We start from the raw sequence: 6,000 nt of genomic DNA, 5'->3' as shown, positions 1-6,000 counted from the left end.
AGCTATCGCAGTAGCATCTGAACAGGCAGAATAAGCACATAGCTGCTTAATAAAAACTGTTTCCGAAATGTGAGATGGATGGTGAAAGGGATGAGCTAAGGGGAAATACTTGTAATTTTCTAAGAGCAGCCTCCTGGCAGTTATGCTAAGCTGTATGGGAATAGCTCAGAAACAGCAGCTGGTTTATGAGCGTGCAAAATAATATGGCAAAAGAAGAGGTCTGCTGGGTCCGTCCAATGTTTATGGCCTGCAGGGGTTGGGAAGTGCTTATGTTATGGACAGCATCAGAAGGAATGTACTAGAGCTAGAGCCAGGGAAATAGAGTTACAGGTTTTTGAGGTTGTCCTATAGTGAAATCTTTATTGCTTGAAATTTTCCTGGGCTTCCGTAGAATAAAGTACTGCCTTTTGTTGCTGCCTAGCACTGGAGGAGCAAAAGTAATGCCATTTACACTTTGGGATCAGGGTTTTACACCGGGATCAGGGTATTATCAGCTAAGTAGTGTGACACCATTCCTGTGTGAAAACATGGTTTAATTTTTTAATCCAAAGTTTGGCTGGACTTGCTCTTTATAGGTGAGACCTTTCAGATCCTGCATCCCAGTCTTTGCTATAAATAAGTAGTCAGAAGTGCAGTATTGTACTTTTGTTTTGCTTGTCATTCCACTGATGGAATCTTCTTTTGGTTTCCTGACAATTCAGGTCAAACAGGAATCAAATGCATTAGTTATGAGAAATACAGAATTAAACACAGTCCAGAAACAGAACTCCATGGACCAAAAAGTAGTAAAGTCCCTAGCCACTGGGATGGATGGATTTTAATTTGTCGATAATTCATCAGTGTTATGGAGGAGAAGTATCAATAATAAAAGGGTATGAAAATACCAGTCTTGTTGCTTTATGAACAAATCGACCTAGCCAGTCCAACACCTTGAATGAGGGGAGACTGACATGCAAACCACGGTCTACACATCTTTACCCTTCAGGCATGCCGAGGTGATGGCAAGATCAAAGAGGCTTTTGAAATGCCAAGTTCTGAGAAAGGAAATTGGGAAATATAACTCCAGAGTTAGCTGGAGGGGGCAGGGATGAGGGTCATGTTAGAAGGTGTTAACCACTGTAGAGAGAAGAGAGACTCTTATCCCAGATGGTGCAGACGTTTCATTGTTGAAATATAACTGCGGCCAGCCCATGTTATAAGGTAATGAAATCTGTCACAACTTGAACATCAAAAGCGGTCACAGGCTATAAAGGAACGGTGTTTGTGGGAGCAGTAGGGACAAGAAACGTCGGACACTAGAAGCTGTGTCTCTGAGACGCTGTAGTCAAGAGGATCAGAAAGGAGAGGAAGGAAGAGATTGTCTTGCTGACAGCTGCCTGAGGATAGGAGCGGAGGACAAGTAAGATATTGCTTCCTTTGTAATGAATCCAAGATGTACCTTCCTAGCCTGACATTTGCTGAGTAAACTGAGTTAGTTACTCAGACAAGTCCTTTCGGTCCACTCCAGTTTTCCTATACATTCTTAGTACATTCTGTTTTAATTAGACCAGTTGAGTCCTTGATTGTTTGCAAATTTCATGCAGACTTTTCTTTAGCGGTTCTTCTAAGGAAGAGGAGCTACGGAAAGATGCCTGGAGCCTATCATAGTTGGGATGTTTGGTCAAAGGGGCATGGACTACGGAGACCTCTCTCACAAGAGATGGCACTTGCAGAACTGACGTCTGGCAAACACAAAGGAAACACCTGGATGGTCGGATGTATTTCCACTCCTTCATCTTTTTTTCTTCCTCTAATTTTCTTGTATCTTCAGATTTTGGTATAATGGAAGCCAAATCAGAAAGAGGGAAATCAATCAAAAAAACAATGCTGCAAAGTAGAAATGATTTGTGCTAAAACTGTACTTGTCTGAAAAGTGCTGGATGCAAACTAATTGCAGGAAAATAGGGGAGGGGGAGACTAAAAAACGCAAGTGACAGAACTAGCCACATCCAGCAGAGTGCAGCATCACCCTAGACGAACAGTGCATGAGCTCGACGGCTGTGAACCATTTGCCTTCTGATTAAATAATAGGTGTCAGTTGCAAATAAGCAAATCTCCCAGAAAAAGAAAGATAATTTTCCATTTATGGATTTTGAATAATACTTATATGCTTTTAAGTGATTTTATTTTTCATCATAAATGTTTTGGGAATGGAAAGTGGGAGAAAGAATCTGGGACTGGAATTGGAAGTGGGAGCCAGGAATATCCAGGCTGGCCATGTGAGGAGGAGTGGACGGTTAGCCAAAGAAATATGAGTTGACCGGTAGCCTGGTGGTAGGGCAGGACATTGAAATTAAATGAACTCACAGGACTGACAGAGCAGAGAATGAAATGAGAATGGGATTAGTACCTGGAGCCAGAGACAAGAAAAAAAAAAAAGCATACTGGAAGAGATGAGTCAGGAGGGATCAAAGAGGGAAGGAAGAAGCAGAAAGGGTGTTCTGTTAACCAGAGGCCTTGGGGTGCGTATGTGACACTATTCTGCTTCCTGCGAGTCTCTGTGAAACCCCATGTCTAACCTGGTATAATATTGCAACATGAAGGATGAAAACATGCTATCACTGTCTGTCATTTTGGCAGGAGTCAGCAGGAAGAGGTCTATACTGTGGATTTAGAAGTTCCATACCAACGGTGGTACCATGGAGATAATAACATGCTGCCACATGATAGAACTTCTGGTTTTGTTTTTGTTCTCATTTGTTTTTTTAAAGACTCAAGGACATTGCAGACAAAATGATTGAGGTTTTGTTGAGGTTGCAGAGTCAAATCTAGAAAAATCAGGCAATGCCAGCATTAAAGTTGTTTTTACCCAGTTCCCTGTGAAAAGGCACTATGATGGTGTCTTGAAGTACACGGCTACCTGCTTCATTCCCTGAAGAACGGCACTTTACTTCAGCACCTTTTCAGGTGCTGAAGCCTTTCAGGCTCACCATGATATTTAGGAATTCACTTAGTAAAACTTTTGCTAGTCACTGCTCACTTTTGTTTTCTAAGTAGTGATCATGTCATCTGGTGCTTGACTTGAGGATGAGTGGTTCCGCAGTGTGTAGGGCTACCAAAGGCTACAGATGAAGTTGTGCATGAGAAAAGGACTACACCCACCTGAGTACTCTGAAAAGCCATGTCTTAGGAGACAAAGCTGGGGAAGGTGACACTTCTTATTGTAATTTCTGTGCATCATAAATCCCTGATTGGTAAAAGGGTGATGAGATCACTATGTTACCTCAGAGGGGGGGTCTAGAAATTAAGTAACATTCTGGTAACACTGAGGTACAGCAGTGAGGAGTTCCATAGTCTGTCCTGCATGGTACATCAATCAGAAGTCCAATTGAAAAGATCATATTTTATGATCTTATAATTAAAACCCGATCATAATACATATGCACAGTGACGTCAAATTAAGACTGTATGGCCAACGTTGTGAGATTTCACAGCATCACAGAATGGTAGGGTTGGAAGGGACCTCTGGAGATCATCTAGTCCAACCCCCCTGCCAGAGCAGGGTCACCCAGAGCAGGTTGCACAGGAACACGTCCAGGCAGGTTTTGAATGTCTCCAGAGATGGAGACTCCACCACCTCTCTGGGCAGCCTGTGCCAGTGCTCTGCCACCCTCAAAGTAAAGAAGTTCCTCCTCATGTTTAGGTGGAACTTCCTATGCTCAAGTTTGTGCCCGTTACCTCTTGTCCTGTTGCTGGGCTCCACTGAAAAGAGCCTGGCCCCACCCTCCTGACACACACCCTTTCCTGTCTTTTAAGAATATCTTACATCTTCATGTTAATTTTATATACCACTACGATGCATGTTACGTGTGTATAAGATTGCATATGTATATTGAAAGGTATGCTTACATCCTGTATGCACATGGGATTTGTCTGACCTAACTTCAGTCATCTAGACTTGCTCTAGTCAATAGAGGTTTTATTCTAAAGTAGGTGCCCATGACAGGTAGGATGGCTGTCTCTCCACGTTGACTACTTGTTAGCTGTTTCCTCATGGGAAGTGTATTTGAGTTAGATATTTTGTATCATGGCTTAAAAAATGCTATGATATTTCACATTGTTAGTGACAACCAACTTACTTTATTGTTGGCAGGTGCAAAATATACAACTACCCAATTTAACAGGTCAGGCAAGAAGAGACAGCTAGTGTGTGGATTTATTTTCCAAAGAGTATTTTCTGACCAAACAATAAATACGTAAGTAAAATCCAGCTTTGATCTCAAAACTCGTTTTATTTTAGATTTCTACATTATCTTTCCAAGACCCTTTTTTCCATCTGACACTTTTCCCTATGCAATTATTTGTTTAACAGCCTGCTCCATGTACTTTTAATCTGGACTGTAAACTCTGGCCTAAGGGCTCTTTTTTATGTCCTGTCTCAGTGACACCTAACATCTGAGACACTTCTTGGGTTGGAATCTAAGCACTTCGGTAGAACAGGCAATAAATACTCATAATACCAGTATCATAATGGTTTCCAGGCAAGTAGAAACGAAGCACTATATGCCAAAGATACATGGCTGAATCTAGGCACTGCATCCAGGAGGTCCAGGCAGTACTGGTGAAACGCGCTTCGTCTGCTGTGAAGCATGGTGTGCAGGTGCCATGGGAAAGGGAACAGAGACTGAAGAAGTTAAATCTCCTTTCAGCATCAGCGCAGGGCTCAAACAACCACACGTGGTTGCTGTTCCATTCTAAGGGAAGAAGTAATGACTGTTCCTTACCAGCTAGAAGGGATGGTATTAGTCACTGGCCCCTTCCCACTCTACTGTGGGAAAGAAAGAGCTTTTTTTCTAGAGAGGGTTTTTGCACATTTCTGATTAGCCATGCCGCTTGAGAAACCTGTGTATAGAGAACCCAAAAAATGTATGGGTGTTAGATAGCCACTCTCCTTTCCCCTATCCCCTCAATCACATGCACAGAGAAGTTAGCAAATTATTCTTAATAAAAGCAAAGTACTTCACCTTTTGATGTTATTAAAGCAAAATCATTATACCAGAGATAAAGCAGTAGCTATTACTTCAGTTAATGCCACAAGTCCAACAACAATTAGTGATATCAAGAAAAGAAAGAAATACTGTTGCATCAAAAGGGATCGAGTCTGTTTGGATGAAGCATTACAATGAAAATTCATACTTGTAAGACACAGGAGGGAGAGAGAAGGGATGAGGATCCCCACTCCGCCAGGATGGAAATGGGAATGATGTCCAAAGGATTTACTGAGGGAAGGAACAGTGGGGGAGATCGTTCTAAGGCATACCTTGGACCCCCCTGCCGCAATGGTGGGAGCTTACCCAAGGAGGAAGTGTGTCTTGTTCAGCCCTGGAAAAGCAATGACAGCATGTCTCAGAGATTACGTGAGCTGGGGCCAAATGAAGTCATGCATGGAGGTGACGAGCTGTATGAGAAGCCAAAGATGTTGTTCATGACACTGACAGTCTTCTGAAGTCTGCTGAGGCAGGTCATTGTTTTTGGGTTCTCACTCTTGGGTAAGAAGTGGCTGACCTCAGTTTAGACTCTCTCAATCATACAGCTAGAAGGGCAGCAGAGAAAGACCCTTTCTATGTAAAGGCCGAAGAGGGAAGTCTGGTTATTCCGGTAACACCTCCAAGCAGAGAAATGCCGGGAACCACCATTCCTAGCAGCTCAGTTGATGCTGAGCCAGACCACCCTGGAATGCTTGTGGTAGAGCATCAGAAATTCTACCCACATGGGACGTTTACCCAGGTGGCTGCCACAGGCTGTGACAGCTCTTAGTCATGTTAGAGACAGACCCTGTGAAGAGAGGGCTGCCTTGGCCTTAATGCCCCGAGTTCCTCTAGAAGCCATCCAGTGCAGCTGAGTGGCCCATTCTTGGCCCATTGCTGAATATTTTGAAACCAAACATGTTGCAATGCCTGATGTGAGCTGCTGGGCCCTGCCACAGAGATGCCATGAAGAAATACAGTGACAAAAGAAGGC

This window comes from Chroicocephalus ridibundus, chromosome 3 (genome assembly GCF_963924245.1).
Source record: "Chroicocephalus ridibundus chromosome 3, bChrRid1.1, whole genome shotgun sequence".
NCBI classification, from domain to species: Eukaryota; Metazoa; Chordata; class Aves; order Charadriiformes; family Laridae; genus Chroicocephalus; species Chroicocephalus ridibundus.
Note: the sequence above shows the minus strand (reverse complement) of the source record.